Consider the following 21,324-nt stretch of genomic DNA (forward strand, 5'->3'; position numbering starts at 1 on the left):
CGGTGGAAGAAGTGCTGGTTTCTTCCCAGGATTCACCTCTTCCATTTATCCACCCAGGACATCTCTCAGGGCACACTGACAGCCCTCTCCACCGGAGGAGTTTTCCCTGCATCTGCCTACCAGCTGACATCAATAAATTACGTCTTCTTCCACCGAATTTTGTTGTAATCAGACAAATCCATCTTTCCGACCCACCAGACTATAAGCTACAGACAGCAACAGGCTTATTCTTATATGTTATATTTATGTTATAAAGTAACATAGTTTATGTAAAAATTAGAAGAGGAGGAGGAAGCAGAGAGGGAGAGAGAGAGGAGGAAGAGGGGAGGAGAAGGGGAAACGGTCTAATTATCAAATCAGCATACTTTAATTTTGAGCATGTTTCTTCTCATCTATGTTTCCAATGGGTGGTTTTCTTTTCCATAATTGAAATCATATATAATCTTCTACCCTACTTGTCATCAGCTGAGATTGTATAGAAAACATGTTTCTGGGTTATTCTTTCTTCAAAAGCGGGATTGTAATGGCTGTGTAACATCCCTCTGCAAAATGTACCATACTTTCTTGGCTCCTTTCCCAACATTTGGACATCTGTATAATCTTCCATTTTTACTCTTGCTCTTAAAAATAACCAAGTGCGCTGGAAAGTCTTCATTTTTCTCTCTAGAGGAATTGTCCATGCAGGGTCCATCTGGGTTTGTCAGAGGCCCCTTTGCCTCTGGCTTTGGTTGGAAGGAGCCAGTCAAATCAGAACTGAAGGTGTGGAAATGGGTCATGTCTTCCCATGGGCTGGCCACCCGGGGAATCAGGGAGTTGGAGGAGTCCTATGCAAGTGGCAAGTTGTAGAAACCAATTGCTCCTTGCCCTTGTGGGCCTTGAGGAGTACTAGCTCCTCTTTATCGCTGACCCGAGTCAGCTATCTCTGTGTCCCCTCTACACTCTGAGCTCACACTTGGTGAGTCAACATCCCACCACCTCCCAAAACAAAGCTACCAACTGAAGACAAAGCATTCAAAGACGTGAAGACGTGAGCCCGTGTAGGGATTTCACATTTCAAAGATCACAATGCCTAGCCTGGAAGAAATTGTCTGCGCTGGGTTTTTTGTTTTTGTTGTTGTTGTTGTTTTTGTTGTTGTTGTTTTGCTTTTCAAGCAGGGTTTCTCTGTAGTTTTTAAACCTGTCCTGGAACTACCTCTTATAGACCAGTCTGGCCTTGAAGTCACAGAAATCCACCTGTCTCTTTTTCCCAAGTGCTGGGATTAAAGGTGTGTGCCACCATCGCCTGGCATTTATGTTGTTTTTAATGCACCTATATGGCGACCCTTCTCATGAAGTCGGGAGTGGAATTTTCCACTTGTGGTTCCTATCAGCGCTCAAAAAGTTCCAGGGTATAGCACATTTAAGATTTGGGATGCTGAGGCCACAGATGCTTAACTGCAATTGATATATATATATATATATATATATACATATATATATATATATGTATATATATATATATGGTTATATTCAGCAGCTAATAGTTACTGAAGGCTTACTTTGTGCACTCTGGGTCTTTACACTTGCTACTTCCTCAAACCTCCACATATGTTCTGATTAATACGTATGCCCAACAACCACTGCACAATGTCTGAGTCTTTTTCCTGATGTCCAGCCCCATTCCAAGTCTTGCCTTTTGCCCAGTGAGACACGAGTTCTGACAGGATCTCATTTTACTGATGCTTCAAGTGTCAAGCAAAAACCGGGAACATTAGAATTCCTCTAGCTGGACAAACTGTTCTTGGGTATTCTGAGTTCACTTATTGTAAACACGAGGGGTGTGTGTGTGAGGGGGTCGTTGGATGCTACGAACGGCTTGGAGGAAGAGGGTCGAGAGTCATCGTTTGGAGAAAAAGAGAGTTTTAGAAAATAAGCACATAAAGGTTTCTTTGCAATTTCCATTTTAGAATAGAACGAAGAATGTCGGGGGCAGTGTGGTCAGTGTTATGGTCTGTAGGCACGTGTCTCCTGGGAGAGGTTGTACTGCCAGACAAACCTGGCGCCTTGGTGGTTTTGACACTGCTCCTCCTCCCAAATCCCTCTCTTCTAAATAGAGCATTCCTTCCTCCCCCATTCTAACCTTTGAGTTTTTTGAGCACCAGCCTCACTTTCCTTGCTTTATTGTTCCCGTCTTTCTCCAATTAGATGGACAGTAGCAAGCGGCACTCAGCTCTCTTGGGTTGGATCTGGCATGGAGGAAAATGGCTACTTTTGCGGAAGAGCCAGATGCTATTTTTGAGGCCTGTGGGTTTGCAGAGATTTTTATTTTTGCCAAGAGGCTGTGTTTTATGTATTATAGCCTTAGATTTCAGCTTGTTGCACTGGATAGCCAAGCCCTAGTTTTTAATTTCATGTTGCTTTGGCTAGTAATGATGAGTCTGGCACAGGAAACTGGATTCAGAGGCAATTCTTCCTTCCATTCCTGAAGAAAAAAAAAACCCTTCTTGTTCACTTTCAAAAAGAGCTAAAATTGAAGGAAGAAGATGAAAGGATGTGGGAGGAAAGGAATGACCCCATACCCCAGTCCCAGTTGGTGACTGCATCACCCATGGGTGTGGCCATCCAGATGTTCACTCCTCCAGATGTGCAGACTTTCGCCAGCTCAGGACAGACCCACCTGTGCCGTGAAACCCTGATTTATTTGAGGTCAGGCAGCTTGCCTTCAAGTCACACTGTAAAGCCGACAGCCGTCTCTCCCTCAGCTGCTGGGTGTTCTGCAGGCGACTGTCAGGCTTGCAGATCATCCAGGCACAGGGGCTCCCAGAGGGAGAAGGGTCCACTTGTCCAAGGAAATGTCTGTAATACATGTTAAGTGGCCTGTGAGAGCACCGCCTCGTTTATTGGCTGAAACACGAAACGGAAAACATGTGCAGCAAGCACAGGGTCCCCACAGGCCCTGCTCCTTCCCAGGAAATGGAGTGATGAAGGATGGAGCAAACACGTGAACCCAGGCAGCCCACAGGCTTGGGTGTTTCACAATGCGAAAAGCATCTGTTGGGTGGAAATCCTGGGCACGAGGATTGGAATTTATAGAGACAGATTGACTTCCAGTCTCTTGCCGGGATTCCATTCCTGCTGCTAGGGGAATAGACTTTTCCATTAAGCAAGAAGGAATCCATCTCCACTCAGTTGTGCTTATTTAGGCATCGGATGCACACATACTGAATGTCCATGTCCATGTTGGGGGCTGAAACCAAAGATGAATAAGGCAGGGACCCCCGTAGTCAAGGAATTTACTCTGCGATGAGAAGAGGATGCTAGCAAAAAGTGGCAGAGCCTGGTGGAGTCTCTGAGAAAAGAGAAATGTCCAAAAGGACTTGTGGGGGTGCAGGGAGTGTGGAGACCAATAACTATGTACTGGACATTTGCTATGTGAGGCTAACAAGTCCCATCTTCTTTCTTCTCAATAACATCACTTCAGTTTTTCCTTGGGTGTTCGCCTCTTTCACAAGCAGTTGCTTGTATCCCTAGCCCAGGAAAGGGCCTGAGTGGATTAAATTTTATTATAACATCCCATGTCCCATTGATCAGAAACACTCAGGGTCAGGGTACATCATCCGGTTCCAATCTGTGTGATTCAGGACAGGGATTGCTGGAGGCTTCGAAGGCAGAAGCTCACTTGCTTTTTAAAGAGAAGTTCTGAAAAAAAACAGTTCTCCTTCCTATTGGATGATTGTTCTCTGGGAATCCTTTGTGTCATGTGAGAATCTGGTAGGGGAAGATGCCACTGAAGGGTGAGAAAGGAAAGGCCCCTATGGCTTTGTGCTCTGGTTCTGGCACCACAAGCGTGTCTGAAAGCCATCGGTTGTACAATTCAGAAGCTCTTCAGTAAGCTGGGATGATAAGCACTCTGTTTTCTCAACCACTGTGGGTGGTCCTCTCTAACATTTAAATATGGAGAGAAGAATTTCTGCCCATAGTAGCAGCTCGCCACTGTGGAGCGTGTACCATGTGCTGGGCAATCTATGACACACTTTCTATGTATGACTTTCTGTAATTTTTCACCACCGCCTTAGGAAGGAGAGGGTGTCTTGTTTTACCTGTTAGAAAATTAAGGTTTTTTAAAGGATGGAGCTTAGTGGTAAAGCACTTGTAAAGCCCTGGGTTCGATCCCCAAAACCACAAAATGTAAATGCATAAGATCACACAGGTGAAATAAATTGCTCCAAAGCACAAAGAATATATTTGAATATTGTTAGAAGATCAAGTCAAATGTGAACTGGAACTTGCTACTGGATTAAGCGAGGTAAGTACATCAGGAATCTTACAGAAAATCTTTTGGGTCCATGCCAAGACTAAAGGCTGCACTTGAGTGCCCTGGGGATGAGTAGGCATCAAAGAAGAGGAGGCCCCCATGTGGATAATATTTCCAAAGAAGTTCAGCATAAATCATGTTCTTAAGACTAAGTAAAACCTACCTGTTACCCAAAGCCATTCTGATCCAAATGTTGGCAAGGATCCCTTTACATGATGCCATTAAGAGATGCTACGTCACTTCCGTGCTTTTTTCTCCCCTATTCCCAAATTAAAGCCCATATTTGGTATCTCTTCACCATAGAGAATGGCACACCACAATCCAGAAAACATACCACAAGGAAAGCAGGAAAGGTGGGCCTGGGAAGGGCAGTTGAAAGATATGCAAGACAGAATAGATCACACAGAAAGGAAGTGAATATGTGTGTGTGTTCATAGATAGATATATATTCATATATCATGGTAGAGGACATATGGAGAAGGCAAACTATACACATAGTTAAAAATCTCATAAGGGAACAAAAATATTTGAAGACTTTAGGCTGAAAGTTTTCTAAAATTAGATATTAATACATAGTTTGATGGGAATGATGGGCTAATAGTACACAGAACACACATACACACACACACACACACACACACACACACACACACACTCACCCCAAATCCTATTCAGGATTTGAAGAAGAAATCCAGTCACATTAGAATGAAATTTCAGTAAAACAAGCAAACCAAAGCAAGGTGATTTCCAAAGACTCAACTGTTAGATTGACCGCAACCAAGAAGGACAACCAACTTCTTAGTAGCATTGATAGAAACTGTAGAACATAAAGTAATAGACCAATAGAAGCAGCTCAACTGGACTGCGAGGAGATGCTGGTCAGCTTGGCGTTCTCTACACAGCGAGGTAGACCAGAAAGCCATGTTCACACTTAAACTGAGTTTGGAACAATATATCTTCACTATTAAAATTATTCTAAAGTATTTTATTCAGACAGAATAATGATTCTACAGGGAAGTTGAAGGTGTTGAAAATATGGCGAACCAACAGTGACAAAACTGTAGTTAGATCTAGGCGAATATTTGTGGTTTTGACTGAGTAGCTTTAAGAAAACAATATCTCGTCAAGCCTACAATATTGTTTAGTGCTAATAATTAATACCAACAGTGGCATGGATGTAAAGAAGAGGAAAAGAGTAGACAAGTTCTAAATATTTTCCATCCCTCAGTAGAAATGCAGAATGCAAATGAATATTAGGGCTTTAATCATTAAGAACACAAAATAATTTTTTTATATTTATTTATTTATTATGTATACATAATTCTGTCCGTGTGTATGCCTGAATGCCAGAAGAGGGCACCAGACCTCATTACAGATGGTTGTGAGCTACCATGTGGTTGCTGGGAATTGAACTCATGACCTTTGGTAGAGCAGGCAATGCTCTTAACCACTGAGCCATCTCTCCGGCCCCACAAAATAATTTTTAAGGTCATTAGAAAGACAAAACTTATTTGGAACATTGTTTTAAAAGAGCAATATTTTTATTAGTTGAGCTTTTCATACACTCTATCCTGATCATATTCATACCTAATTAGATTTACCCTGCCATCTTTCCATTCCTCATTTGTGTCCTATCTCTCCACCATCCTCACCCCCTCCTCTCTTTTCCAAGAGAGATTACGTTGACGTAGATTTTTTTTAACAGTCTTTCCCACCACCCTTCTATGATGTTGCTTGGGCCTTAAGTGCAGGGGTAGTGGAAGATAGTAATGCTGGTTGGTTGAGGATGCATTTTTCATTCCCGATTTCTTAAAATGATGATCAACACTTCTCAAGGTGAGACAATGAATTTGTAATACTTTATAATTAAAAATCAGTAAATACCAAAACAGAAAATGGTATGAGAAGTCAATAGAATTCTGGCGCCTGTTAAAGAGAGTAGAAGAGTTTTCTGCTCTAGGAAACATGGAGATGTCAATCAGACGCAGTGGCACTGACGCTGTCTCCAAAATTAAAATTCTAAGCACTTAGTGTAGTATTTCTGTTCATTCAGATTTCCCTTTTCTTTTTTTCTTTTCTCCTTCTTCTCTTTCCTCCTCCTCCTCCTCCTCCTCCTCCTCCTCCTCCTCCTCCTCCTCCTCCTTCTTCTTCTTCTCTCTCTCTCTCTCTCTCTCTCTCTCTCTCTCTCTCTCTCTCTGTCTCTCTCTTTTTGTATAGTCCTTGGGATCAAACCCAGACAAGCACTTGAGAATAAACACACGTCAGACAAGCCCTCTACTACTGATTCCCACTTCTAGACTTCACATTTCACTGTTTGAGGAGTAAATCGGGAAAGTCTCCAGGAAAATGAGCCATCCCAGCCTTGGGATTTATCTAACTTTCCTTGTCCATCACTGTACCAGTTGTCAAGTTTGGCCTACTGTTCTGCCTCCCATACATTGTGTGACCTTGGGGGAACTCACTGAGATCCATTCCCTGCTTTCTAACTAAGCAAGGGGATGTAATACAGGGCAGGGCTGGAAGTGATTCCTTCCCCGAGGAATGTTAGGAAACTCCCTGACAGCTCTGGGACACTGTGTGAGAAGGGGAAAAACTCATCTAAAGACAAAGTGGACTTTTGCCCAGTGACTTGGGTTTGTCAAGGGAGAAGAAAAGAGGGGTCGTATAAACACAAATTGAAACAGCTGTCCCTAGCCTCGAATCCGCAGATCCTGAGGAGTTGCCCAGCTTGCTCAGAGAGGCCACTGGACCTTGGGTGTGATGCTGAGATCCAAATTCTTAATCAATTGTGCCTGCTCCAATTCTAAAGTAGTGGGAAACATTTATGTTTGTTGACTTTGAGATGACCTCCCCCCAGGAGTGAAAACAGACTCTACTGCCTCTAGGTTCTTAGCCTATAGGTCTAGGAATCGCACATGCCCTGGTGCACCGTAGCCACCAGAGGGTATTATCTTGCTGGGATTTTAGACACTTAAAATAAGCCTCCAGAACCACTCGCTGGATGCTTGAACTGCTTCCCGCCTTCCTCGGTAAATAACCATGTGCCTTCTGTTTTAACATCTCCTGGGACCCAAGAGATGCACCTATCTTTTTGTTTTTCTTCCATGGCCCATAAATTCCTCAATAGTCATGAACAAAACTCATGTCCTTGGAGCTCTTTGCCTCCATGCCTTAGAATTGTTGTCTTTTATTCTCACCAAGTTTCATGGTTTAGACTAAGTACACTCTGAATATGGGGATAAGCTAGAACCTTCTTACTGAAACACATAAGATCATCTCGGGATCAACTGGGTCAGTTCTGGTCCCCCATCCTTCAACAAAAGAAGCTGATATCTGAGGGGACTTGGGTAGTCCCTAGATTCATCAAGGGAGTTGCTTTTTTCAGTAGAAAGGACCAGACTGATAACTGGTGATTTGGAGGGCTATGCATGTTAGGGAGAACCAGTTGACCCCCAAGACCACCTTCTGTCCTGATAGCTGGGCAGAGGTGGGGGAGCAACTGGAAATGTTGTGAAACATGAGTTATTTCAAAAGGGCTTGTCATGCGCTCCGTGCACGGTGACACATACACTGTGGTTTGACTTTGCTTGTAGAAACCTTAAACACTGGGAAGTCTCCGCCAAACAGTATAGGGCTGCGCGAATTCCACACTTGGGTCTGCAGTCTGCAGTGGAGTTGGTTTCGTCAGAGTTTTCTGGGAAGTGTATGAAAATCAGATTCCTGGGCGTCACCTCACACTCTCGAGGAGTCCTAGAGCATCTGTGTTCTGGAATGCTCTGGAAGTGGTTTCCATGATGAACCAAAGTGGAAACGATGGAGAAGAACACCAGCTTTGGTGCCATCCATGCCTCTATCCCGTAAACATTGATTCAGCACCTATTCTGTCTCGGACATCTTCTGTTCATAGGAGAACCAGCTGTAGACAACACACACACACACACACACACACACACACACACACACACCACAAATGTCATAGACGTAAGCCAGATATTTTTGGCCCGTGTGATTTAACTTCTTGATGTCTTCATTTCCAAAACTATGAAAAGACAATGGTGACACCTCCATCGTAGGGTTGTTATGATGTTTAAATAAATAACTATGCATAAAGTGTTTGCTCCAGAGACTAGGGTACTTCATAAATCGTATAAAAAACAATAATGTTAAAGCAAGAAGTGGGAAAGAAAGAAAGGCTATGGGTTTCATCCAATGGAGGTGTTGAAAGAACAATTATGCCATCCAAGTTCACCCATAGCCCGTGCTTTGTTTTTTTTCAGGGACCTTCCTTCACACGCTTTGGTCTCATGTAGAAAATGAAGGATCTAAGTATAAAAATAAACATTAGTGTTCTTTGAGCCATCGTTCACTCACGCATACTTCAAACCCCAGCAATAGGCAGCTGGCCCCATATCTGGCTTTCTTCTAACCCATCTGAGCTGCCAGCATTCTCACGGAGACGAGGCCCAAGGTCAAACACACCATTCCATATACAATGCGAACTCGAAACTACACAACCAAAGGAATGACAAGGGAACTCGAGTAGAAAAGAGTCAAGCGAGTGTTTCTGTTGTTCAAGTTATGTGACATGGCAGACCTGGGAACAGGCCCCTGTCCCCCACAAACGAGACCGAGTAGGATGAAGATGTGCAGAGAAATGAGGAGCACACACAGGACAAGAGGTACAGGGGGTGAGTCAGGGCTGTGGGAGCTGAGAAGCCACTTAGGTTTGTGGCAGCAGTTTCTCTAAGGCAGTCAGCAGAGATTGTAATGGGAGTGTCTTGGCTAGAACTGTGATTCGCTGTCCAAAACCGGGCTGGGTCCCTTGTTACTGGGAGAATTCCACAGTTTTTTACGTTATTCCCAAACTTCTCCACTTTTGGGTGTCACTCGGCATTTATTACATCAAGAGTCAAAGGCCTCCATCCTTGTGTCTGTCCCCCAGGGCCAGAGCACTGGGAAGAGGAGCAACGCTGGTGAGAGAAGCCAGGAGCTGGGCGATGGGCAGTTCTGGGAGACATCGGCAAGATGGATTGTGGCAGGGAGGCCTCTGCTCCCCCTGTGAAGATCCACACCTCAGTCCAGATCCCCGAAGGGAAGCAAACACTGACGTGCACTTGTGCAAACTCAACAGTTTCCCACTGCAGTGCTGCGGCCAGTCAGCAGCCTGCTGGAATCTGCACTTCTCTCTAACTCCGTACTCCTTGGTTGCATTTCTGAGTCGTGGACAGACTTGTTCTACAAAGGGACTGGAAAGCAAGCACTTCTGACTTTGCAAGTCAATTTGTCCATGTGGCTCAGTTCTGCAGTTATAACTAAGGCATGGGACAAAATATAGATCACTGAAGATCTCCGTTTATAGCCTAGGATGCTGTGGAAGTGCTGAATTCCAATGATAATTTCTTCACAGAAGTCTACAGGGGAGGTTATGGAGATGGCTCAGCAGCTAAGAACAGTTGCCACACACACATGAGTCCCTAAGTTCAAATCCACAGTCCCCATATAAAAACCAGAGCATGACCGCTCACATACATGTAACTCCATGTAGCCATTGACTGCTCACATACATGTAACTCCATGTGGCCATTGACTGCTCACATACATGTAACTCCATGTGGCCATTAGCCTAGTTCCAGGTTCAGTGAGAGATCCTGACCAAAGGAATAAAGAAGAGAGCCACAGAGTAGGATATCTGATGTCTTCCTTGGGTCTTTGTACAACAGAGGTATACACCACACACATAAATGCCTACAGCACAACACACACACAAAGCAGACAGTGGTCCAAATGGGATGCTGGCAGCCAATAGTAGTTCCTGGAATTCTATGATGTAGCATCCTTTGCAGGTTCAATGAAGCCAACAAGGCATCCTGGTGATGGGGAAATAGCTTTAAAACTTTTCTGACCCTAATCCCCCCCAATGTTTCGTGCTGTGACATTAGGGTTCAAAGGGCACAATTAACTGCATGGGTTGTGGTGTATGTCATCATATTCTAATTTATTTTTTAACATATATGACTATTAATAGAATTAACTTCTCAATCTTCTAATGGGTTTGCTGGGTGTGGGTCTGTGTGTGACGGGTCACAGGAAAGAAACTGCAGGCGTGACCGCTCCAGTATTAGGGAGAAGGTTTACTGTGACTGATAGAAAATATCCAGAGGTGTCTGGACGAGTACGGAGCAGAAACAAAAAAGTATACTGGGCATGGCCAGCAGACTGGACCAAGGTCTTCTGTGAGAGAGAAAGACCAAGAGAACATGGCATGGATAAGTCACGTGGGTTATAAGGAGGATGAGTGGTTGATGGGGGTGGGGGAGAAAAGGACCAGGAGGCTCCTGTGGACTTTGAAATATCTAGCTGATGCTTGTGATACCAAGGAGCCAGGAGGGCAGCCTGGGCTTTGATGTGCTGATAGGTGCCATCGGTAGCCATATATCCCCTGTAAAGGAATCGACTCCTCTGGGCAGGTGAGAACTGGTTTCACAAGTTCCTGAGGTATGCTGGCTATTTTCTCATCACTGGAAATCCTCCTCTAATCCAGCTTGAGCTCAGTTCTGGATTGTCTAAGACCTAAGAGGATTCAGGAGACCTAAGTTCAATTCTTAGTTCTAACTCTTACAGAGAGAATCAACTGATTAGAGAAGTTACACACGATACGGAGAGCCCTATTGTTTCATAGCGGCTTTATGAAAGAAACGTGAACAATCTCAGGACCCCAAACTGTAATATAGTTGAAATTAGTGACACAGAAGAGGCCTCAAATCACACACTAGTCAACACTATGTGCATAACCCGTGAAGAAGGCATACAACGTATAAAAGGTGTGTTAACAGTGATATAAAACTTCCTTTAAATGGAACCACTTAAGACAATAGTTGGTTTTTTCATTAAAAGGACACCCATTAGGTCAATATGGGTGCAAGTTAGACATGGTAGGATAACATGCATGTCAAGCAGTGACTAAGGGAAGCTGGAGAAGCTTGCAGAGGATGCGTGAGCCTGGTGACCCTTGGAGACCTAAATGGAGTGTCCACCGATTCTCCACCATTGAGAACTGTATTAGCCAAAAACAAATGACCCGTGTGTACTTACAATGGCGAGATGGACAGATGATGGGCGGATGGCAGATGGTTGAAGGCTAAATGACAGTCAGAGGTAAGCATTCGTGGATGGATGAGGAAACGGCCGAGATAATTAACCCTGGCCTGAGGCTTTAGAAGGACACATTTGGGGATTAGAAAGGAGGGGGCATAGTGTCAGAGCTGTCATTGGTTTCAGGGTAAGTGGAAGTGGGGGAGAACACATTCTCCTTCTGCAGGGTCACATGGATGCTACACCTTCCGTCCCACTGTGGTTAGCGGTGAGCCCAGAGGAACGCACGCAAAGCTGAGGCCCACGATGCTGCCCACATGAAACTGTCGTCCTTAGACGTAGGCATTTGCAGCAAATACCTAGCAGGAGGAGCAAAAGCCGAAATGTGTATAGTGATACCCGCTTCCACTTGAAGCCTAGACTTTTAGTCATTTGACTATGAGAAAGAAAACTTACAAATACCATCCATGACTACAGAGGATGCAGGATCAGTGACGGTCACATGACGAAAGGACAAGGAAATGTGATTGCATTAGGCTACCCCACTGAGGTAGGAAATCCCGTATCAGATCAGATCATGGCAGGGATCTTTACATCGGAAGGCGGGGGGTATCTTATGTGATAAAGACCTTCTTTATAACCAATATGTCCTCTAATATTTTGTGCAAAAACTGGACTCTATGCAAACCTAGGATGCACCCTCTGATTTCACCCGCCAGTTTCACGGTAACTTCAAGTCATTGTTTTTATCTCTTCGTCGGGTGCACCTGGGGGAAGCACTCTAGGCAGCTGATCCCTAAGGACAGCAATTTCTCCCAACAGAGATGCACAGTAGAGAATGCAGTGAAGGCCCAGCTGCTGTACACAGGTCCTGGACCCCGTCTGCTGACCCATCCCACCACCCTGTGTGCCTCAGTTTCAAGAACTGAAGAATGCTGTAACAATCACAAGGCTGTTGGCACGATTAGATGAGTTAATTAAGGCAAGGTGCCTAGAAAAAGCTCTGGCATGCAGGAAGGACCCGCTTTAAGGCACACAGTGTCATTCTGTGTGTGTACACTGCACTAACAACTTTTATGTCAGGGACCTTAGAATCCTCAGAAAGCAGAGGTTATTCTAAGTTTCCAGACCACAGGCCAAGTGACTCACCAATGTCTATCAAGTAGCAGAGACAGGGACAAACAGGTTCAAAGTTCTTGGTCCCATCTTTCTTACTATTGTCTTAGCAGTGTTTGGGTGCTAACATAACTTGTCAATTAAAGGCCACATCCATATGGTGGAATATAATGTAAATAGATACTTAAGTACATTTGCATTTAATTAATTTATAATGGTAGCGTGAAACCTGACTTTCTTGGGTTCTGTCCCCAGCCACACCCTTCCCCTTGCCATTCGGTTGGAGGCCTGGCGAGCTGAGTTTGATCCCGGGAACTCACATAAACGCGAAAGGACGCCATTCGTCTACAGAGTTGTCCTCTGACCTCCCCGTCTGTACCATAACCCATCTCCGCCATCACAAACACACATGCGCACAGAACGTGAAGAAAAACAAGATGATCTGTTGACATGAAGAAGCGCGCTGGTGTTCTGTGTTGCAAGGGATGCTCAGAGAAAGGGGGTCACTCTGAGACGTAATTCAGGCTCTGTGGCAGCAGGGAGGCTCAGTTCCTCCCAACACCCACAAAAGTAAAAACATTTCATCTGTTTCCTACAGCTTGGTGGCAAGGTATATGCGGGTTTGGTGAAAAGGGGGAGCCCATGGTGTCCCTGCATACAACGGGCCCCTGGTCTCCTGAGAAGGCCAGTTCAGAGGCGGAGGCTGCTACAGGCGGCAGGAGATACCAGAGGTTAGCTTTGCTTGCCGGCTTCTCTTAGGCCCAAGGTGGTCTGTGGTCCCTTAGCCAGGCCTCACTCTCTGAGAAAGCAGTGGGTAGGGCAGAAACAAGAGGGATGGAGACACATTTATTAGGAAAGCAACCGAGGAAAGGGTAGCTCTCCTGGAGCCTTTGGATCTTCCTTCAAAAGGGGAAATAGTGGCAGCATATCCCATCCCAAGTGAGGAGGAAAGGGGAGAAAGGAGATCCCAGGTCCCCTGAGTCCACTGACAGAGGAGGCCGTGTACATGGCTCACATTTTTACTGCAAACCAGACTTTTTTTTTTCTAAAATAAAAGCACCTTCCACTCTTGCAACATCGGTAGGCAGGTGGCCTAGGCAGAGTTTAGAGTTTATTCTGAGGGTTTTAGAAGTCAGTCTGGCATCTGCCTCTGTTCAATGCGTCTTTCTTCCTAGAAACATGTAACATGCAAACATCCTAAGTGCGTGCATTAGTCTGAAGTACCGTCATGGCACTATGTTTGCAGGCCCCATGCTCTCAGCAACAGACAGCTTATTTGGAAAGCAGCTAAGGGTAATAGCAAGCTCAAGTGTTCTTTTCTCTTAAGAGAAGTTCAACATCAAAGCCACTTTGTCAATAGATGGGTGGCTGCTGGGGCCTCTTGTAGCAGAACATTGCAGACAGTTGGAAGGACTCACTTTGGGCCTCATGTAGTGAAATACCATGGCGAAACAGAGTCAAGACCACAAGAATGTTGCTGTCTGGTTCAGGTGGAACCGACTTGTTCTACAAGGTCCAAAATGGTTCTTTTAGTCTCATAAAATGCCAGTCACACCAAACACGGTATCCGAGAATGACTTTCCCTTGGTTGATAAGGAAGGGCCCAGAGCATTCTTCTGCTCCATTAGCAGCCTAGGAAACTTAGGACTTAGGAAAGCAAGGCTTCCTGACTGTCAATATTTACTCTGTCTGCTGCCCTCTGCAGAAGGGAGACCTTTCCCCCCTGTCAAGCTAGTGTTTGCACAAAGGGTCTACAGGCTCTCTCAGGGTGGTGGGAAAATCCATCCCCCTCAGTTAACCTGTGCCCTTAATGAGGTGGTAGCCTTCTCCTGCCATTCTCTCCATCAGGGGTGACAAAACTCAGGCTTTGCTGTGGGACAATGGTCCTTTATTCTGTCACTTGTTTTATTTTTAATAAGATGCTGATTGGCCAGTAGCCAGGCAGGAAGTAGAGGCGGGACAACAAGGATTCTGGGAGGAGGGAAGTTTCCGTATGCAGTCAAGACCCAGCCATAGAGGAAGCAAGATAGTAAGATGTGACTGCCTCGCCGAAAAAGGTACCAAGCCACATGGCTAACACAGACAAGTATTATGGGCTAATATAAGTTATAAGAGTTAATAAGAAGCCTGAGATACTAGGCCAATCAGTTTATAGTTAATGTAGACCTCTGTGTGATCTATTTGGGACTAAATGACTGTGGGACCTGGTGGGACAGAAACCCCTACCAACAAGACTTAAAATGATTCTCCCCAGAAAGCTGGTGAAAGAAGGAACAGAAGTTCAAAGGATGTAGCCCAGTCTCAGAGAGTGACACGTCTTGTTGGGTGTCGCACCAGGGACAGAGGGCAGCATCTGGATGCCAATCAGAGAAGAACTGGCACATACCAAGACATTTGCAGGTAGCCAGTGCCCTACAGTCCACAGGATACTTCCCAGCCCTTTCTATTTGATCCAGTCAATCACGAGCATACTGGAGTCTATATATTGCTCAGAAAATCCACCTGGGGGGGGGGGGCGAGCGCTAGCCTTTGGAGAACTGCACCTGCACCTGCTCTACCGGGGCTTCTATCATCTTTCCACAGCCTCTTTGCTTCAGATATCCAAACCACCTGAAGCAGAAACCCTGGAAAGCCATTTGCTGGGCTAGGAGAAGGAAACGGTTCACTTACTGGCCCTGCTGTTTACACTGCCCTGAGGGTATAGAGCCCAGTCTGAGGGGCAAAAAGTGAGTCACCTCTGAGTGGAGTTGAGGCCTCAGAGCCACTTCGAAAGTCATTGAGGGGGCCTCTGTCTGGGCTTCCTGGAGAGGCAGAAAAGCTCTCCCGAGCAGTTCCTTTGAAAGGGAGTCCACACTCCTAGGAGGCATGAGATTCATTCTCTTGTTGACTTGGTGTGGGAAGTCCTTCTGTATATGTGTTGCTTTTATTGCTTATTAAAGAGGCTGATTTTGGCCAATGGCTTAGCAGAATATAGCCAGGCTGTAAGAGATATATATAGAGAGAGAGTAGGCAGAGTCAGTGAGAAGCCAGGTAGCCACCACCAGAGATAGATGCTCTGGAACCTTGCCAGTAAGCCACAGCCATGTGGCAAAACACAGATGAATAGAATTGGGTTAACCAAAGATATTACAGCTAGCTAGCAATATGTTTAAGTGATTGGCCAGGCAGTGATTTAAATAATAGTTTCTCAGTGATTATTTCGTGGTCTGGGAAGCCAGGAACAAACAAGCAGTTTCTGGCGACACTCTCTAACAAATGGCCACAAACTATGGCCTTTACTTATTTATTTTTATCTACTTAGGTTTGTGTGTGTGTGTGTGTGTGTGTGTGTGTGTGTGTGTTGTGTGATTTGAGGTGGGATCTCTCACTAAAACCCTAGATCTACCGTCTCTGCTGTTCTCTCTACATACTGGGGTTACATACATGGATTGTCACATCTGGCCTTTCTTATCAGATTGTGTGTGTGTGTGTGTGTGTGTGTGTGTGTGTGTGTGTGTGTACATCATGTGTATGGGACAGTATATCTTTTGAAGCTAAAGCTACAAGCAGTTGTGAGCAGTCTGTTATGGGTTCTGGGAACCAAACATTGGCTCTCTGGAAGAATAGAAAACGTTTTTAACCACTGTCCAGCCCTGGCTTCTTAGCCACAATCAGTTGTCCAGGCCTTGGCTTCTTCTTCTACCCCGAAGATGCCAGGGAGTCAAACTCATGCCTCATGCTTGGGCAACCAGCATTGTAACCACTGAGCCATCTCCCCAGCCCGCTGACAGCCTTTAAATGACACCAATTAATCTCAACAGTTCTAGAGGACAGAAATCTAAAGGAGATGTCTAGGGTTAAGAGTGATGACTGGTCTGAGTCCTTCTGGACTCTCTAGGGGACTAACCCTTACCTTTCCTAGCTAGACGCTTCCTCCACAGGACTTGGGGGTGGAGTGGGGCTGAGGCACCAGGAATTCTGTGACCAGGTCCCAAGTATCTGATGGATCATGTCTCCCATCTTTTGGACCCCGTGATGAAGGGGGTTCATCTGTTTGTCTGACCGCATGTATTTCAGAACTAGAATACTACACTTCCTCAATAAATTTGGATCTCATAAAATGACTTAGAGGTGTATCGGATATCTATTTATGACCAACTCCTGAACAGGTAACGGCTCAAGGACAATCCTCATTTGAGTTAAAGTTGGAGTAGACCATGACTATCACAGAGGGAACCTGGGTTATAGGAGTCCTCCCAGAAGGCAGTCCCAGCCGGAGGGTTCATGAAATGATGCTGACTTCCATGTCTGGTTGCAAGGCTAAAATCAAGGGTTGGGGTGAAATATACAGAGGCACTAATTGTTGCTATGCAGCCGATCCTCTCAAATTCTGTGGCTTAAATCAACCTGTATTGATCATCTCGTGCAACTTTGAGGGTCCAAACCAAAGACAACTTAGTCAGATGACTGCCGTAGGTCCTCAAATCAAGCCGCCGTCAGGGTTCTCATGCTCGTTTACCTGGGTGCTGTCCGGAGACTTCAGTTCCTGCCATGTGAGCTCCTCAAAGGGCTGCCCATAGGCCGGGCAGCTGGCCTCTTAGAAGGAGGAAAGGAAAGGGAAGGAGAGCAGGAGGGAGGCATAACCGAACAGCCCAGACTGGCCAAAAGCTTATCTTCTCACTACTCTGGAAGCTAGAGACCAACATATTGGCAGAAGCTCTGCGTTTGCTGCCAACACAGCTGGGTGTCTCCTCACTGTGCCTGGCAGGGTCCACCCTGCACAAATATCCACCTAAGGACAACTGTCAGTCACAAAGGCTTGAAGACTAGATTAATAGCTTCACCGTATCCCCTGTACACACCTCATCTCCACATACTCTTTCTGAGGTACCAGCAGTGTAAGTTTTGAGGGGACACAGTTTAGGCCGCAAAGAGAAATAACCCAAGAAAGAAGAAGTCTTTTTATCACACCGTCCTGGGGGTGTCATTACTGTCACTGCAGAATTCCCTTCTCCTGGAAGTGAGTCCCCGAGTCCTTGCCCTAAGGAAAAGGCGACGATGGAATTCTACCCATCAAGGGGAACAATGAGAGAGTCAAGTTCTGCCCATCAAGGAGCGTGTATCACGGAATAGTGGGCAGTTAGAGAACCATCTACCACAGAGGGACACATAGAGACAATGTACTTTTGAGCTGTCCGTGGTTAAATGTTACTGACTGGCTGTTGGGTACTGGAAGGTCTTTTTCTAAAGGATAAACCTCCTCTTAGGATTTTCCATGGCTAGGGGGAAAGGAGAGAATTCGCCTACCACTTCCTATCTTCAGTCACTCAACAGGAAGGGGCATGAACTTCCCTGGGTTTGGGATGGCACGAGCTAAGCACCTAGTTGCGGTGTCCTTTGGGGATAACAGGACCCTAGACAGGAGTGATTCATAGGCGGACACAAGGCCAGGACCCATGGCAGCTGCTTGGGTCCTGGCCTCACACAAGCTCACACAGGTGAGCTGAGGATCCGAGGATCCACCAACACCTGGCCTCATTCACAGTTTTACTGTAGCAATGAAGGTCTGGTTGAACTTCACGTCCATGGTGTGAAATGTTGTTGACCCAGCAACTTCTCAGCACCATCCACCCGCCATCGCTGGCCACTCTGGGGACGGTCAGATGTACTGGCATTTGAGGACAGGGAGGAGGAAATGAATGGCTCCTTCTGGTTGGCCCTGTGTCAGGCAACTGTCTTCCTCCCTGACAGGGCTTGTCTAAGTGAGGTTCAGCTGGCTCAAAGTGAAACAGACTTTGATGAAGTCTGCTTGATCCGCCAGAAGAAAATGGCAGTTCAAGTCCCATACTGCTCTCTGGCATATTCTCCCCCACTTCCTCCTCCTCCCTCCTGTCCTCCCTCCCTCCTCTTTTTTCTTCTTCCTCTCTTCCTCCTCCTCTTCTTTCTTCTCACCAATTACAGATGTTCCTGCTCACAGTTTTAGAGACTTTCCCCCGCTTTGAAGAGGCATTTTTATTTTCGTGGTTCATCCTCACAAAAGTAAGGCACTCCAAAGGAAACCTGGTCTCAAAAGATACAAGGCATAAATGGGGAATAAATCTCTAGAAAAACAAATACAATTCTTTGAGGTCATTAAGTAATTTTATAGGTGCTAATATACCAAAGGGCTCTCTAAGGATTGCCATCTGCACTCACCTCTGTTTCCAGTCAGGCCTTATAATGTCTAACTTCATAAACATGCCCGGCCCAGGCTGAGAGGCAATTAATCTGCTGTGAAAGTGATTTGGCTTAATTGTTGCCTTTATGATTATCTACAATATCTCTTTATTTATGAACTGCTGGAAAGGTTCTGGGATTGTTTTGTATTTAACAATAACAATTTTGTTACCACCATTAATTATCTCAGCGTTTTTGCCAGGGCGGTTATCCCATCTGCCCGAGCAGGCTGCTCGAATTTTAATACACGACACCCAGATAATTCCTCAAGATGAGCTGTATCTAACTGGTTTTCGTCTAACTGACAATGCAAGCTCAGGAATGAACGGCAAATGGGAGTGGCCTGCTTTGGTTGACCAGCCATGCCCCTGGTGGGTTGTTTGACCTGCAGGGCTGTGGAATCACGGGTCCCACAAGTACCAGAGCCTCTGCTGAAACAGGCACTGGGCAAAGAGACCAGTCCTTCCAAAGGCCTGCTCTGAAAGCCTTGGCAAGCATCAGGTAGGAGCTGAATGTGTTTGCACAGAGGAATCGTGACAGTTAAAGGTTGTATTGAAATGTTTGGCTTGACCGTCTGTGCTAACTAGGAAGTGTGAGCCCAGCGAAGACCAAGCCTGTACTCAAGGCCCAAGCACAGGGCTTGCCTGGCACGTAGCTGGTGCAGCAAAGCTTACTTGTCCACCAGAGGTGTCCATGGGGCTATCAGATGCCCACAACAGTACCAGGCCATCATCTCCTCCCATTCCCAGGTCATTAGGTGTGGTGGGGGCCTCTGTGCCCAGACCCTGCCCTTGTCTTTGATGGGAGCCAAGGACTAACCATGGCATGTTCTTATCTGTGGTCTTTAACCCTCAGGGTTCATCTTCCGGCTGTCCTGCTGGAGGTGCCAGTTTGCCAATTAATCCTTCACCAGTCTCCGAGTAGGCATGGCCACAAACACCAAGGTAGCCAGAGCAGGAAGCTGAGAGCTCGCTGCTCAGCTATAAGCACAGAGAATGGCCCAAGGCTTTGACACTTCTGGATCCTCCTCTAGTGACACACTTCCTCCAGCAAGGCCACACCTCCTAAGCCTCTCTAACAATGCCACCAGATGGGGACCAAGTGTTCAAATACAGGAACCTATGGGGAAGATTCTCACCCAAACCACTAGAGTGGCCAATAGGAACCAGCGTGTCTGATAGCCAGCCTGATTGGCATATTGTAAAATCTGTGTGATAGAACATTCCAGATTTAAATGCACACTCGGCAGCATTCTATGTGGTTTTACTAAGTTCGCTATAGTTACTTATAGCTATATAAATTTGCTATAATTACTCTGTAGAATTTGTTAGTAACACGGGAGCGATAGTGCCCACCTAACCAACTTGTGAAAGAACACGCACACACAGCACAATCAGCATAGTGCTTGAGAATATGGGGTCAGTTTGAAGCCCAGATCCTCTACTTATTGCCCCTGTGTGATCCCCAGGAAAATGCTCGGGCCTTGGCGTCAACATCTGGAGGGTGGAGATGAGAAGAACCTGCTTGTCTTCGGCTGCCGTACCATGGGGTGAGCAAACAGAAGTACAGTGCTCAGAACAGGAGAGCCGGGAGCAGAGGAGCGCTCAGTCGGTATTAGCTACAATCTCACACCAGGTCCCACTCCACCATCGGCCTATGCTTGGCGCTCAGTGAATGGCGGCAACTGTTACTTAAGCGTGTGGTTGGTCAAGGAGAACAACAGAAAACTCAATAAGGACAGCGGCATCCAAGTTGACACTCTGAGCAAAAGCTAGACTCTGTGACCAAAGAAATACTGCAGGGCAAAGGGGGTATATTCTGATGAGTATTATAAATAAACATGTACTGCATTCCCTAGTCTGGGGGCAAGGGACAGAGGGTCAGAATTCAGTCTTAGGACAGGGAACACACAGACAGAGTATGCACTGTGAATAACAAATAACAGGGTGCTCTCCTTGGTTCTGTCCCCCAAGGAAATGGGTTGTGTGTGTCCCATTAGCACGACCCCTAACTGAAAGGCTGTAACAGCCTCCCTAGAGATGTATGCAGAGGGCAAGTGTGGAATAAGTCTTTTCTCTTCCCTTTGTACTCTGACCTGCCTCTGGTAGCTCTTCCCGTCTTGCCTTTCATTCTTTGAATACCGTTTGTGCGCTTTATTTGATGAACAGGTCTTTTTGAAGTCAGGTTTCTTTGTGTTTGTTGCCAGTCCACTTCCTTTCCTCCCGCACCCTTTCATCTCCCCACGGCTGCGAAGCTGATAGCAAGCAGTTCCTGATCCATCTTCTTCACCACTGACGCTGTTGACCAAGACGTGGCCCCTGCATGAAGCTTTTCATTAAACACGAGGCAGGATGGGCGTGTGCATGGAAGTTCAGCTCTAAGGAGGCACCGGTGCGAGGGGTGTAAGTTAGAAGCCAGCTGGAGCCACATGGTGAGAGCCTGTCTTAAAAGAAAACCAGACAAGAAAGGGATCGGCACGTAGGATGGGGCTGAAGCAATGAACACACTCCAGAAGGATAAAGAAGTTTCTGGTTCGACACTGAGGCCCCAAGTCAAACGTGGAATGCCGTCTATACCTGAATGACAATATAGAATAGCATGTGAGAGCTTGGGCAGACATCCACGGT

This window comes from Myodes glareolus, chromosome 26, assembly GCF_982192425.1.
Source record: "Myodes glareolus chromosome 26, mMyoGla1.1, whole genome shotgun sequence".
Classification (NCBI taxonomy): domain Eukaryota; kingdom Metazoa; phylum Chordata; class Mammalia; order Rodentia; family Cricetidae; genus Myodes; species Myodes glareolus.